We start from the raw sequence: 13,959 nt of genomic DNA on the forward strand, positions 1-13,959 counted from the left end.
CCGCAGTTAAGTGAGCTTTGGTGAAAGTAGTACAATGATGGGTTACCTCCTTGGAAGTTCTCGTGTTGCACCCATTTTCTTTTTTTCAGATGTGCCATTCGACGTTACACGCGACTTTAATTATGGTCCGCAGATTTATTCGCAAATGTGGGTCACGGCGCCGTGGCATTTTTCTTGATATTTGAACGAGAACGAGAGGTGCAGTGCGCACGCACAAGGAAACAAAGGAGGGGGGGGGGAAGAAAGGAGAAGGAGTGTATGTATTTGCAGCGCGAAATTAAATAGGTGCTATCATACCAGCACTACAGCCCCGGATCCCATCAGAACTCCGCAGTTAAGTGTGCTTGGGGGAGAGTAGTACTCGGATCGGTGACCACCTGGGAAGCCCTCGTGTTGCAGCTATTGTTTTTCGGATGGGTTGTTCGACGTTACGCACGACTGTAATTATAAACCGCTGGTTCATTTTCAAAGGTGAGTCACGGTGCCGGGGCATATTACTTGATATTAGAACGAGAAAGAGAGATGCAGAGTGCACGCACAAGGAAACAAATGACGGGAGGGGGGATGAGAGGAGAAAGAGTGTATGTATTTGCAGTGCAGAATGAAACATGAGGGATCATACCAGCACTAATGCAACGGATTCTATCAGAACTCCGCAGTTAAGGGTGCTTGGGCGAGAAAAGTACTCGGATGGGTGACCTCCTGCGAAGTCCTTATATTTCACCCATTTTCTTGGGAGGTCCTCGTGTTGCACCCATCTTTTTGCAGATGATTCTTTCGACGTTACGCGCGACTTGATTTATGGTCCGCAAGTTTATTCCCAAATGTGAGTCACGGCGCCGTGGCATTTTACTTGATATTAGAACGGGTACGGGAGGTGTAGTGCGCACGCACAAGGAAACAAATGACGGGAGGGGGAAGAAAAGAGAAGGAGTGTATGTATTTGCAGCGCAAAATTAAACAGGTGCGATCATACCATCACTAATGCACCGGATCCCATCAGACCTCCGCAGTCAAGTGTGCTTGGGCGAGAGTAGTACTCGGATGGGTGACCTCCTAGGAAGTCCTCGTGTCGCAACAATTTTTTTTCAGACGGGTCTTTCGACGTTACGCGCGTCTGGAACTAGGGTCCGCTGGTTTATACGCAAATGTGAGTCAAGAAGCAGGGGCATTTTAATCGATATTAGAACGAAAATGAGAGGTGAAGTGTGAACGCACAAGGAAACAAATGACGGGAGGGGGAAGAAAGGAGAAGGAGTGTATGTATTTGCTGCGCAAAATTAAACAGGTGCGATCTTACCAGCACTAAAGCTCCGGATCCCATCAGAACTCCGCAGTTAATTGTGCTTGGGCGAGCGCAGGATGTGTGACAACTTGGGAAGCCCTAGTGTTGCACCTATTTTTTTTCGGATGGGTTGTTCGACGTTACGCGCGAATGGAATTATAAACCGCTGGTTCATTTGCAAAGGTGAGTCACGGTGCCGGGGCATATTACTTGATATTAGAATGAGAAAAAGAGATGCAGAGTGCACGCACAAGGAAATAAATGACGGGAGGGGGGATGGGAGGAGAAAGAGTGTGTGTATTTGCAGTGCAGAATGAAACATGAGGGATCATACCAGCACTAATGCAATGGATTCTATCAGAACTCCGCAGTTAAGGGTGCTTGGGCGAGAAAAGTACTCGGATGGGTGACCTCCTGCAAAGTCCTTATATTTCACCCATTTTCTTGGGAGGTCTTCGTGTTGCACCCATCTTTTTGCAGATGATTCTTTCGACGTTACGCGCGACTTGATTTATGGTCCGCAGGTTTATTCGCAAATGTGAGTCACGGCGCCGTGGCATTATACTTGATATTAGAACGAGTACGGGAGGTGCAGTGCGCACGCACAAGGAAACAAATGACGGGAGGGGGAAGAAAAGAGAAGGAGTGTATATATTTGCAGCGCGAAATTAAACAGGTGCGATCATACCAGCACTAATGCACCGGATCCCATCAGAACTCCGCAGTTAAGTGTGCTTGGGCGAGAGTGGTACTCGGATGGGTGACCTCCTGGGAAGTCCTCGTGTCGCAATAATTTTTTTTCAGACGGGTCGTTCGACGTTACGCGCAACTGGAACTATGGTCCACTTGTTTATACGCAAATGTGAGTCAAGAATCAGGGGCATATTAATCGATATTAGAACGAGAAAAAGAGGTGCAGTGTGAACGCACAAGGAAACAAATGTTGGGAGGGGGGAGGGAAGGAGAAGGAGTGTTTTTATTTTCAGCACGAAATTAAACAGGTGCTATCACACCAGCACAAATACTTCGGATCCCATCAGAACTCCGCAGTTAAGTGTGCTTTGGCGAAAGTAGTATAAGGATGGGTTACCTTCTGGGAAGTTCTCGTGTTGCACCAATTTTTTTTTCAGATGTGCCATTCGACGTTACGCGTGACTTTAATTATAGTCCGCAGATTTATTTGAAAATGTGAGTCACTGCGCCGTGGCATTTTACTTGATATTTATACGAGAACGAGAGGTGCAGTGCGCACGCACAAGGAAACAAATGACGGGAGGGGGAAGAAAAGAGAAGCAGTGTATGTATTTGCAGCGCGAAATTAAACAGGTGCGATCATACCAGCACTAATGCACCGGATCCCATCAAAATTCCGCAGTTAAGTGTGCTTGGGCGAGAGTGGTACTCGGATGGGTGACCTCCTGGGAAGTCCTCGTGTCGCAATAATTTTTTTTCAGACGGGTCGTTCGACGTTACGCGCGACTTGAACTAGGGTCCGCTGGTTTATACGCAAATGTGAGTCAAAAAGAAGGGGCATTTTAATCGATATTAGAACGAGAAGGAGAGGTGCAGTGTGAACGCACAAGGAAACAAATTATGGGAGGGGGAGGGAAGGAGAATGAGTGTATGTATTTTCAGCACGAAATGAAACAGGTGCGATCATACCAGCACTAATGCAACAGATTCTATCAGAACTCCGTAGGTAAGGGTGCTTGGGCGAGAGTAGTACTAGCATGGGTTACCTCCTGCGAAGTGCTTATATTTCACCCATTTTCTTGTGAAGTCCTCGTGTCGCACCAATTTTTTTTCAGACGGGTCGTTCGACGTTACGCTCGTCTGGAACTAGGGTCCGCTGGTTTTTACGCAAATGTGAGTCAAGAAGCAGGGGCATTTTAATCGATATTCGAACGAGAATGAGAGGTGAAGTGTGAACGCACAAGGAAACAAATGACAGGAGGGGGAAGAAAGGAGAAGGAGTGTATGTATTTGCAGCGCGAAACTAAACAGGTGCGATCATACCAGCACTAAAGCCCCGGATCCCATCAGAGCTCCGCAGTTAAGTGTGTTTGGCGAGATTAGTACTCGGATGGTTGACCTCCTGGGAAGTCCTCGTGTCGCACCAATTTTTTTTCAGACGGGTCGTTCGACGTTACGCGTGTCTGGAACTAGGGTCCGCTGGTTTATACGCAAATGTGAGTCGAGAAGCAGGGGCATTTTAATCGAAATTAGAACGAGAATGAGAGGTAAAGTGTGAACGCACATGGAAACAAATGACGGGAGGGGGAAGAAAGGAGAAGGAGTGTATGTATTTGCAGCGCGAAATTAAACAGGTGCGATCATACCAGCACTAAAGCTCCGGATCCCATCAGAACTCCGCAGTTAAGTGTGCTTGGGCGAGAGTAGTACTCGGATGGGTGTCCACCTGGGAAGCCCTCGTGTTGGACCTATTTTTTTTTCGGATGGGTTGTTCGACGTTACGCGTGAATGGAATTATAAATCGCAGGTTCATTTGCAAAGGTGAGTCACGGTACCGGGGCATATTACTTGATATTAGAACGAGAAAGAGAGATGCAGAGTGCACGCAAAAGGAAACAAATGACGGGAGGGAGTATGGGAGGAGAAAGAGTGTATGTATTTGCAGTGCAGAATGATACATGAGGGATCATACCAGCACTAATGCAACGGATTCTATCAGAACTCCGCAGTTAAGGGTGCTTGGGCGAGAAAAGTACTCGGATGGGTGACCTCCTGCGAAGTCCTTATATTTCACCCAATTTCTTGGGAGGTCCTCGTGTTGCACCCATCTTTTTGGAGATGATTCTTTCGACGTTACACTCGTCTGGAACTAGGGTCCGCTGGTTTATACGCAAATGTGAGTCAAGAAGTAGGGGCATTTTAATCGCTATTAGAACGAGAATGAGAGGTGAAGTGTGAACGCACAAGGAAACAAATGACGGGAGGGGGAAGAAAGGAGAAGGAGTGTATGTATTTACAGCGGAAAATTAAACAGGTGCGATCATACCAGCACTAAAGCTCCGGATCCCATCAGAACTCCGCAGTTAAGTGTGCTTGGGCGAGGGTAGTACTCGGATGGGTGACCACCTGGGAAGCCCTCGTGTTGCACCTATTTTTTTTCAGATGGGTTGTTGGACGTTACGCATGAATGGAATTATAAACCGCTGGTTCATTTACAAAGGTGAGTCACGGTGCCGGGGCATATTACTTGATATTAGAACGAGAAAAAGAGATGCAGAGTGCACGCACAAGAAAACAAATGACGGGAGGGGGGATGGAATGAGAAAGAATGTATGTATTTGCAGTACGGAATTAAACATGAGGGATCATACCAGCACTAATGCAACGGATTCTATCAGAATTCCGCAGTTAAGGGTGCTTGAGCGAGAAAAGTACTCAGATGGGTGACCTCCTGCGAAGTCCTTATATTTCACCCATTTTCTTGGGAGGTCCTCGTGTTGCACCCATCTTTTTGCAGATGATTCTTTCGACGTTACGGGCGACTTGATTTATGGTCCGCAGGTTTATTCGCAAATGTGAGTGACGAGGCCGTGGCATTTTACTTGATATTAGAAGGAGTACGGGAGGTGCAGTGCGCACGCACAAGGAAACAAATGACGAGAGGAGGAAGAAAAGAGAAAGAGTGTATGTATTTGAAGCGAAAAATTAAACAAGTGGCATCATACCCGCACTAATGCACTGGATCCCATCAGAACTCTGCAGTTAAGTGTACTTGGGCGAGAGTAATACTCGGATGGGTGACCTCTTGGAAAGTCCTCGTATCACGACAATTTTTTTTCAGATGGGTCGTTCGACGTTACGCGCGACTGAAACTATGGTCCGGTTTATACGCAAATGTGAGTCAAGAATCAGGGGCATTTTAATCGATATTAGAACGAGAAGGAGAGGTGCAGTGTGAACGCACAAGGAAACAAATGATGGGAGGGGGAAGGGAAGAAGGAGTGTATGTATTTTCGGCACGAAATTAAACAGGTGCGGTCACACTGGCACAAATGCACTGGATCCCATCAGAACTCTGCAGTTAAGTGTGTTGTGGCGAAAGTAGTACAATGATGGGTTACCTCCTGGGAAGTTCTCGTGTTGCACCCATTTTCTTCTTTTCAGATGTGCCGTTCGACGTTACGCGCAACTTTAATTATGGTCCGCAGATCTATTCGCAAATGTGAGTCACGGCGCCGTGGTATTTGACTTGATATTTGAACGAGAACGAGAGGTGCAGTGCGCACGCACAAGGAAACAAATGACGGGAGGGGGAAGAAAGGAGAAGGAGTGTATGTATTTGCAGCGCGAAATGAAACAGGTGCGATCATACCAGCACTAATGCAACGGATTCTATCAGAACTCCGTAGGTAAGGGTGCTTGGGCGAGAGTAGTACTAGCATGGGTTACCTCCTGCGAAGTCCTTATATTTGACCAATTTTCTTGTGAAGTCCTCGTGTTGCACCCATTTTTTTGCAGATGATTCTTTCGACGTTACGCGCGACTTGTATTATGGTCCTCAGGTTTATTCGCAAATGTGAGTCACGGCGCTGTAGCATTTTACTTGATATTAGAACGAGAACGGGAGGTGCAGTGCTCACGCACAAGGAAACAAATGACGAGAGGGGAAAGAAAGGAGAAGGAGTTTATGTATTTGCAGCGCAAAATTAAACAAGTGGCATCATACCAGCACTAATGCACTGGATCCTATCAGAACTCTGCAGTTAAGTATGCTTTGGCGAGAGTAGTACTCGGATGGGTGACCTCTTGGGAAGTCCTCGTATCGCAACAATTTTTTTTAGATGGGTCGTTCAACGTTACGCGCGACTGGAACTATGGTCCGCTGGTTTATACGCAAATGTGAGTCAAGAATCAGGGGCATTTTAATCGATATTAGAACGAGAAGGAGAGGTGCAGTGTGAACGCACAAGGAAACAAATGTTGGGAGGGGGGTAGGGAAGAAGGAGTGTATGTATTTTCAGCACGAAATTAAACAGGTGCGGTCACACCAGCACAAATGCACCGGATCCCATCAAAACTCCGCAGTTAAGTGTACTTGGGCGATAGTAGTACAAAGATGGGTTACCTCTTGGGAGGTTCTCGTGTTGCACCCATTTTCTTTTTTTCGGATGTGCCATTCGACGTTACGCGCGACTTTAATTATGGTCCGCAGATTTATTCGCAAAAGTTAGTCACGGCGCCGTGGCATTTTACCTGATATTTGAACGAGAACGAGAGGTGCAGTGCGCACGCACAAGGAAACAAATGACGGGAGGGGGAAGAAAGGAGAAGGAGTTTATGTATTTGCAGCGCGAAATTAAACAGGTGCGATCATACCATCACTAATGCACCGGATCCCATCAGAACTCCGCAGTTAAGTTTGCTTGGGCGAGAGTAGTACTCGGATGGGTGACCTCTTGGGAAGTCCTCGTGTCGTACTAATTTTTTTTTCAGACGGGTCGTTCGACGTTACGTGCGATTGCAACTTGGGTCCACTGGTTGATACGCAAATGTGCGTCAAGAAGCAGGGGCATTTTAATCGATATTAGAACGAGAAAGAGGGATGCAGAGTGCACGCACAACGAAACAAATGACGGGAGGGGGGATGGAGGGAGAAAAAATGTACGTATTTGCAGCGCAGAATGAAACATGAGCAATCATACCAGCACCAATGCAACGGATTCTATCAGAACTCCGCAAGTTAAGGGTGCTTGGGCGAGAGTAGCACTAGGATGGGTGACTTCCTGTGAAGTCCTTATATTTCACCCATTTTCTTAGGAAGTCCTCGTGTTGCACCCATTTTTTTGCAGATGATTCTTTCAACGATACGCGCGACTTGAATTATTGTCCTCAGGTTTATTCGCAAATGTGAGTCACGGTGCCGTGGCATTTTACTTGATATTGGAACGAGTACGGGAGGTGCAGTGCGCACGCAAAAGGAAACAAATGACGAGAGGAGGAAGAAAAGAGAGGGAGTGTATGTATTTGAAGCGCAAAATTAAATAAGTGGCATCATACCAGCACTAATGCACTGGATCCCATCAGAACTCTGCAGTTAAGCGTGCTTGGGCGAGAGTAGTACTCGGATGGGTGACCTCTTGGGAAGTCCTCGTATTGCAACAATTTTTTTTCAGATGGGTCGTTCGACGTTACGCGCGATTGGAACTATGGTCTGTTGGTTTATATGCAAATGTGAGTCAAGAATCAGGGGCATTTTAATCGATATTAAAACGAGAATGAGAGATACAGTGTGAACGCACAAGGAAACAAATGATTGGAGGGGGGGAGGGAACAAGGAGTGTATGTATTTTCAGCACGAAATTAAACAGGTGCGGTCACACCAGCACAAATGCACCGGATCCCATCAGAACTCTACAGTTAAGTGTGCTTTGGCGAAAGTAGTACAATGATGGGTTACCTCCTGGGAAGTTCTCATGTTGCACCCATTTTCTTTTTTTCAGATGTGTCGTTCGATGTTACGCGCGAATAAACCTGCGGACCAAAAATCAAGTCGCGTGTAACGTCGAAAGAATCATCTACAAAAAGATGGGTGCAACACGAGGAACTCCCAAGAAAATGGGTGCAACACGAGGACTTTCGAAGTGGTCACCCATCCGAGTACTACTCTCGCCCAAGCACCCTTAACTGCGGAGTTCTGATAGAATCTGTTGCATTAGTGCTGGTATGATCCCTCATGTTTCATTCTGCACTGCAAATACACACTCTTTCTCCTTCCATCCCTTCTCCCGTCATTTGTTTCCTTGTGCGTGCACTCTGCATCTCTCTTTCTCATTCTAATATCAAGTAATATGCCCCTGCACCGTGACTCACCTTTGCAAATGAACCAGCGGTTTATAATTCCATTCGCGCGTAACGTCGAAAAACCCATCCGAAAAAAAATAGGTGCAACACGAGGGCTTCCCAATTGGTCACCCATCCGAGTACTACTCTCGCCCAAGCAAACTTAACTGCGGAGTTCTGATGGGATCCGGGGCTTTAGTGCTGGTAAGATCGCACCTGTTTAATTTGTGCGACACGAGGACTTCCCAGGAGGTCACCCAATCGAGTACTAATCTCGCCCAAGCACGCTTAACAGCGGAGTTCTGATGGGATTCGGTGCATTAGTGCTGGTATGATCGCACCTGTTTAATCTTGCGCTGCAAATACATAAACTCATTCCCCTTTCTACCCCCTCCCATCATTTGTTTCCTTGTGCGTGCGCACTGCACCTCCCGTTCTCGTTCTAATATCAAGTAAAATGCTACAGCGCCATGACTCACATTTGCAAACAAACCTGAGGACCATAATACAAGTCGCGCGTAACGTCGAAAGAATCATCTGCAAAAAAATGGGTGCAACACGAGGACTTCACAAGAAAATGGGTGAAATATAAGGACTTCGCATGAGGTAACCCATGCTAGTACTACTCTCGCCCAAGCACCTTTACCTACGGAGTTCTGATAGAATCCGTTGCATTAGTGCTGGTATGATTGCACCTGTTTCATTTCGTGCTGAAAATACATACACTCCTTCTCGTTCCCTCCCCCTCCCATCAATTGTTTCCTTGTGCGTTCACACTGCATCTCTCCTTCTCGTTCTAATATCGATTAAAAATGCCCCTGCTTCTTGACTCACATTTGCGTATAAACAAGCGGACCCAAGTTCCAGTCGCGCGTAACGTTGAACGACCCGTCTGAAAAAAAATTGGTGCGACACGAGGACTTCCCAGGAGATCACCCATCCGAGTACTACTCGCGCCCAAGCACACTTAACTGCGGAGTTCTGAGGGGATCCGGTGCATTAGTGCTGGTATGATCGCACCCGTTTAATTTCGCGCTGCAAATACATAAACTCCTTCTCCTTTCTTCCCCCTCCCGTCATTTGTTTCCTTGTGCGTGCGCACTGCACCAACCGTGCTCGTTCTAATATCAAGTAAAATGCTACGGTGCCATGACTCACATTTGCGAATAAATCTGAGGACCATAATTCAAGTCGCGCGTATCGTCGAAAGAATAATCTGCAAAAAAATGGGTGCAACACGAGGACTTCCTAAGAAAATGGGTGAAATATAAGAACTTCGCTGGAGGTCACCCATCCGAGTACTACTATCGCCCAAGCACACTTAACTGCGGAGTTCTGATGGGATCCGGTGCATTAGTGCTGGTATGATCGCACCTGTTTAATTTCAAGCTGCAAATACATAAACTCCTTCTCCTTTCTTCCCCCTCCCGTCATTTGTTTCCTTGTGCGTGCGCACTGCACCTTTCGTTCCCGCTCAAATATCAAGTAAAATGTCACGGCGCCGTGACTCACATTTGCGAATAAATCTGCGGACCATAATTAAAGTCGCGCGCAACGTTGAACGGCACATCTGAAAAAAAGAAAATGGGTGCAACACGAGAACATCCCAGGAGGTAACCCATCATTGTACTACTTTCGCCAAAGCACACTTAACTGCGGAGTTCTGATGGGATCCGGTGCATTTGTGCTGGTGTGACCGCACCTGTTTAATTTCGTGCTAAAAATACATACACTCCTTCTTCCCTCCCCCCCTCCCATCATTTGTTTCCTTGTGCGTTCACACTTCACCTCTCATTCTTGTTCTAATATCGATTAAAATGCCCCTGCTTCTTGACTCACATTTGCGGATAAACCAGCGGACCCTAATTCCAGACGCGGGTAACTTCGAACGACCCATCTGAAAAAAAACTTGTGCGACACGAGGACTTCCCAGGAGGTCACCCATCCGAGTACTAATCTCGCCCGAGCACACTTCACTGCGGAGTTCTAATGGGATTCGGTGCATTAGTGCTGGTATGATCGCAACTATTTTATTTCGCGCTGCAAATACATAAACTCATTCCCCTTTCTTCCCTCTCCCGTCATTTGTTTCCTTGTGCGTGCGCACTGCACCTCCTGTTCCCGTTCTAATATCAAGTAAAATGCCACGGCGCCGTGACTCACATTTGCGAATAAACCTGAGGACCATAATTCAAGTCGCGCGTAACGTCGAACGGCACATCTGAAAAAAAAAATGGGTGCAACACGAGAACTTCCCAGGAGGTAACCCATCATTGTACTACTTTCGGGAAAGCACACTTAACTGCGGAGTTCTGATGGGATCCGGTGCTTTTGTGCTGGTGTGACCGCACCTGTTTAATTTCGTGCTGAAAATACATACACTCCTTCTTCCCTCCCATCATTTGTTTCCTTGTGCGTTTACACTGCACCTCTCTTTCTCGTTCTAATATCGATTAAAATGCCCCTGATTCTTGACTCACATTTATGTATAAACCAGCGGACCCTAGTTCCAGTCGCGCGTAACGTCGAACGACCCGTTTGAAAAAAAATTGGTGTGACACGAGGACTTCCCAGGAGGTCACCCATCCGAGTACTACTCTCGCCCAAACTCACTTAACTGCGGAGTTCTGATGGGATCCGGTGCATTAGTGCTGGTATGATCGCACCCGTTTAATTTTGCACTGCAAATACATAAAGTCCTTCTCCTTTCTTCCCCCTCCCGTCATTTGTTTCCTTGTGCGTGCGCACTGCACCTCCCGTGCTCGTTCTAATGTCAAGTAAAATGCTACGGTGCCGTGACTCACATTTGCGAATAAACCTGTGGACCATAATTCAAGTCGCGCGTATCGTCGAAAGAATCATCTACAAAAAAATAGGTACAACACGAGGACTTCCTAAGAAAATGGGTGAAATATAAGGACTTCGCAGGAAGTCACCCATCCTAGTGCTATTCTCGCCCAAGCACGCTTAACTTGCGGAGTTCTGATATAATCCGTTGCATTGGTGCTGGTATGATTGCTCCTGTTTCGTTCTGCGCTGCAAATACATACACTTTTTCTCCCTCCATCCCCCCTCCCGTCATTTGTTTCCTTGTGCGTGCACTCTGCATCTCTCTTTCTCGTCTTAATATCGATTAAAATGCCCCTGCTTCTTGACTCATATTTGCGTATAAACCAGTGGACCCTAGTTCTATTCGTGCGTAACGTCGAACGACCCGTCTGAAAAAAAAATTAGCGCGGCACGAGGACTTCCCAAGAGGTCACCCATCCGAGTACTACTCTCGCCCAAGCACACTTAACTGCGGAGTTCTGATGAGATCCGGTGAATTATTGCTGGTATGATCAAACCTGTTTAATTTTTCGCTGCAAATACATAAACTCCTTCTCCTTTCTTCCCCCTCCCGTCATTTGTTTCCTTCTGCGTGCACTCTGCACCTCTCGTTCTCGTTTAAATATCAAGTAAAATGCAAAAGCGCCGTGACTCACATTTGCGAATAAATCTGCGAACCAAAATTAAAGTCGCGCGTAACGTCGAACGGCACATCTGAAAAAAAGAAAATGGGTGCAACACGAGAAGTTCCCACGAGGTAACCCATCATTGTACTACTTTCGCCAAAGCACACTTAACTGCGGAGTTCTGATGGGATCTGGTGCATTTGTGCTTGTATGATCGCACTTGTTTAATTTCGCGCTGCAAATACATACACTCATTCCCCTTTCTTTCCCCTCCCGTCATTTGTTTCCTTGTGCGTGCGCACTGCACCTCCCGTTTTCGTTCTAATATCAAGTAAAATGCCATGGCGCCGTGACTCACATTTGCGAATAAACCTAAGGACCATAATTCAAGTCGCGCGTAACGTCGAAAGAATCGTCTCCAAAAAAAATGGGTGCAACACGAGGACTTCAGAAGAAAATGGTTGAAATATAAGTACTTCGCAGGAGGTAACCCATGCTAGTACTACTCTCGCCCAACCACCCTTACCTACGGAGTTCTGATAGAATCCGTTGCATTAGTGCTGGTAAGATCGTACCGGTTTCATTTCGTGCTGAAAATACATACACTCCTTCTCCTTCCCTCCCCCTCCCATCAATTGTTTCCTTGTGCGTTCACACTGCACCTCTCCTTCTCGTTCCAATATAGATTTAAATGCCCCTGCTTCTTGACTCACATTTGCGTATAAACCAGCGGACCCTAGTTCCAGTCGCGCGTAACGTCGAACGACCCGTCTGAAAAAAAATTGGTGCGACACGAAGACTTCCCAGGAGGTCACCAATCCGAGTACTACTCTCGCCAAAGCACACTTAACTGCGGAGTTCTGATGGGATCCGGTGCATTAATGCTGGTATGATCGCACCCGTTTAATTTTGCGCTTCAAATACATATACTCCTTCTCCTTTCTTCCCCCTCCCGTCATTTGTTTCCTTGTGCGTGCGCACTGCACCTCCCGTGCTCGTTCTAATATCAAGTAAAATGCTACGGTGCCGTGACTAACATTTGCGAATAAACCTGAGGACCATAATTCAAGTCGCGCATATCGTCGAAAGAATCATCTGCAAAAAAATGGGTGCAACACCAGGACTTCCTAAGAAAATTGGTGAAATATAAGGACTTCGCAGGAGGTCACCCATCCTAGTGCTACTCTCGCCCAAGCACCCTTAACTTGCGGAGTTCTGATAGAATCCGTTGCACTGGTGTTGGTATGATTGCTCATGTTTCATTCTGCGCTGCAAATACATATACTTTTTCTCCCTCCATCCCCCCTCCCGTCATTTGTTTCCTTATGCGTGCACTCTGCATCTCTCTTTCTCGTTCTAATATCGATTAAAATGCCCCTGCTTCTTGACTCACATTTGCGTATAAACCAATGGACCCTTGTTCCAGTCGCGAGTAACGTCGAACGACCCATCTGAAAAAGAAATTAGTGCGACACGAGGACTTCCCAAGAGGTAACCCATCCGAGTACTACTCTCGCCCAAGCACACTTAACTGCGGAGTTCTGATGGGATCTGGTGCATTAGTGCTGATATGATTACACCTGTTTAATTTCGCACTGCAAATACATAAACTCCTTCTCCTTTCTTCCCCCTCCCGTCATTTGTTTCCTTGTGCGTGCGCACTGCACCTTTCGTTCCCGCTCAAATATCAAGTAAAATGTCACGGCGCCGTGACTCACATTTGCGAATAAATCTGCGGACCATAATTAAAGTCGCGCGTAACGTCGAATGGCACATCTGAAAAAAAGAAAATGGGTGCAACACGAGAACTTCCCAGGAGGTAACCCATCATTGTACTACTTTCGCCAAAGCACACTTAACTGCGGAGTTCTGATGGGATCCGGTGCATTTGTGCTGGTGTGACCGCACCTGTTTAATTTCGTGCTGAAAATACATACACTCCTTCTTCCCTTCCCCCCTCCCATCATTTGTTTCCTTGTGCGTTCACACTTCACCTCTCATTCTCGTTCTAATATCGATTAAAATGCCCCTACTTCTTGACTCACATTTGCGTATAAACCAGCGGACCCTAGTTCCAGACGCGCGTAACGTCGAACGACCCGTCTGAAAAAAAATTGGTGCGACACGAAGACTTCCCAAGAGGTCACCCCTCTGAGTACTAATCTCGCCCAAGCACACTTCACTGCGGAGTTCTGATGGGATCTGGTGCATTAGTGCTGGTATGATCGCACCTCTTTAATTTTGCACTGCAAATACATAAACTCATTCCCCTTTCTTCCCCCTCCCGTCATCTGTTTCCTTGTGCGTGCGCACTTCACCTCCCGTTCTCGTTCTAATATCAAGTAAAACGCTACAGCGCCGTGACTCACATTTGCGAATAAACCTAAGGACCATAATTCAAGTCGC

General features: G+C 46.7%; 3 non-coding genes and 24 pseudogenes across 3 annotated transcripts; 13 read left to right on the forward strand and 14 right to left on the reverse strand.

Annotated features, from left to right (window-relative positions):
* The first annotated feature begins 283 nt into the window (after positions 1-283).
* Positions 284-402, forward strand: LOC148246042 (5S ribosomal RNA; annotated as a pseudogene).
* Positions 403-962: 560 nt separating this feature from the next.
* Positions 963-1,081, forward strand: LOC148246043 (5S ribosomal RNA; annotated as a pseudogene).
* An 878-nt stretch (positions 1,082-1,959) lies between these two features.
* Positions 1,960-2,078, forward strand: LOC148246044 (5S ribosomal RNA). Its single transcript, XR_015815362.1, has one exon. It is a non-coding gene; the product is annotated as a 5S ribosomal RNA (ribosomal RNA).
* A 206-nt stretch (positions 2,079-2,284) lies between these two features.
* LOC148246045 (5S ribosomal RNA) lies at positions 2,285-2,403 on the forward strand (annotated as a pseudogene).
* A 206-nt stretch (positions 2,404-2,609) lies between these two features.
* On the forward strand, positions 2,610-2,728 carry LOC148246046 (5S ribosomal RNA; annotated as a pseudogene).
* A 559-nt stretch (positions 2,729-3,287) lies between these two features.
* On the forward strand, positions 3,288-3,405 carry LOC148246047 (5S ribosomal RNA; annotated as a pseudogene).
* Positions 3,406-3,610: 205 nt separating this feature from the next.
* LOC148246048 (5S ribosomal RNA) lies at positions 3,611-3,729 on the forward strand (annotated as a pseudogene).
* A 561-nt stretch (positions 3,730-4,290) lies between these two features.
* LOC148246049 (5S ribosomal RNA) lies at positions 4,291-4,409 on the forward strand. Its single transcript, XR_015815631.1, has one exon. It is a non-coding gene; the product is annotated as a 5S ribosomal RNA (ribosomal RNA).
* Positions 4,410-5,288: 879 nt separating this feature from the next.
* On the forward strand, positions 5,289-5,407 carry LOC148246050 (5S ribosomal RNA; annotated as a pseudogene).
* Positions 5,408-6,292: 885 nt separating this feature from the next.
* Positions 6,293-6,411, forward strand: LOC148246051 (5S ribosomal RNA; annotated as a pseudogene).
* A 209-nt stretch (positions 6,412-6,620) lies between these two features.
* Positions 6,621-6,739, forward strand: LOC148246052 (5S ribosomal RNA; annotated as a pseudogene).
* Positions 6,740-7,302: 563 nt separating this feature from the next.
* LOC148246053 (5S ribosomal RNA) lies at positions 7,303-7,420 on the forward strand (annotated as a pseudogene).
* Positions 7,421-7,624: 204 nt separating this feature from the next.
* Positions 7,625-7,743, forward strand: LOC148246054 (5S ribosomal RNA; annotated as a pseudogene).
* A 454-nt stretch (positions 7,744-8,197) lies between these two features.
* LOC148246055 (5S ribosomal RNA) lies at positions 8,198-8,316 on the reverse strand (annotated as a pseudogene).
* Positions 8,317-8,322: 6 nt separating this feature from the next.
* On the reverse strand, positions 8,323-8,441 carry LOC148246056 (5S ribosomal RNA; annotated as a pseudogene).
* Positions 8,442-9,001: 560 nt separating this feature from the next.
* On the reverse strand, positions 9,002-9,120 carry LOC148246057 (5S ribosomal RNA). The gene has a single exon (XR_015815586.1). It is a non-coding gene; the product is annotated as a 5S ribosomal RNA (ribosomal RNA).
* A 235-nt stretch (positions 9,121-9,355) lies between these two features.
* LOC148246058 (5S ribosomal RNA) lies at positions 9,356-9,474 on the reverse strand (annotated as a pseudogene).
* A 209-nt stretch (positions 9,475-9,683) lies between these two features.
* On the reverse strand, positions 9,684-9,802 carry LOC148246059 (5S ribosomal RNA; annotated as a pseudogene).
* Positions 9,803-10,006: 204 nt separating this feature from the next.
* LOC148246060 (5S ribosomal RNA) lies at positions 10,007-10,125 on the reverse strand (annotated as a pseudogene).
* Positions 10,126-10,332: 207 nt separating this feature from the next.
* LOC148246061 (5S ribosomal RNA) lies at positions 10,333-10,451 on the reverse strand (annotated as a pseudogene).
* Positions 10,452-10,647: 196 nt separating this feature from the next.
* On the reverse strand, positions 10,648-10,766 carry LOC148246062 (5S ribosomal RNA; annotated as a pseudogene).
* Positions 10,767-11,328: 562 nt separating this feature from the next.
* On the reverse strand, positions 11,329-11,447 carry LOC148246063 (5S ribosomal RNA; annotated as a pseudogene).
* A 209-nt stretch (positions 11,448-11,656) lies between these two features.
* On the reverse strand, positions 11,657-11,775 carry LOC148246064 (5S ribosomal RNA; annotated as a pseudogene).
* Positions 11,776-12,335: 560 nt separating this feature from the next.
* LOC148246065 (5S ribosomal RNA) lies at positions 12,336-12,454 on the reverse strand (annotated as a pseudogene).
* A 562-nt stretch (positions 12,455-13,016) lies between these two features.
* Positions 13,017-13,135, reverse strand: LOC148246066 (5S ribosomal RNA; annotated as a pseudogene).
* Positions 13,136-13,344: 209 nt separating this feature from the next.
* On the reverse strand, positions 13,345-13,463 carry LOC148246067 (5S ribosomal RNA; annotated as a pseudogene).
* A 204-nt stretch (positions 13,464-13,667) lies between these two features.
* LOC148246068 (5S ribosomal RNA) lies at positions 13,668-13,786 on the reverse strand (annotated as a pseudogene).
* Positions 13,787-13,959: the final 173 nt, after the last annotated feature.

The sequence above is a fragment of the Carica papaya genome, chromosome 8 (assembly GCF_054855325.1).
Source record: "Carica papaya isolate Zhongbai chromosome 8, ASM5485532v1, whole genome shotgun sequence".
NCBI lineage: Eukaryota > Viridiplantae > Streptophyta > Magnoliopsida > Brassicales > Caricaceae > Carica > Carica papaya.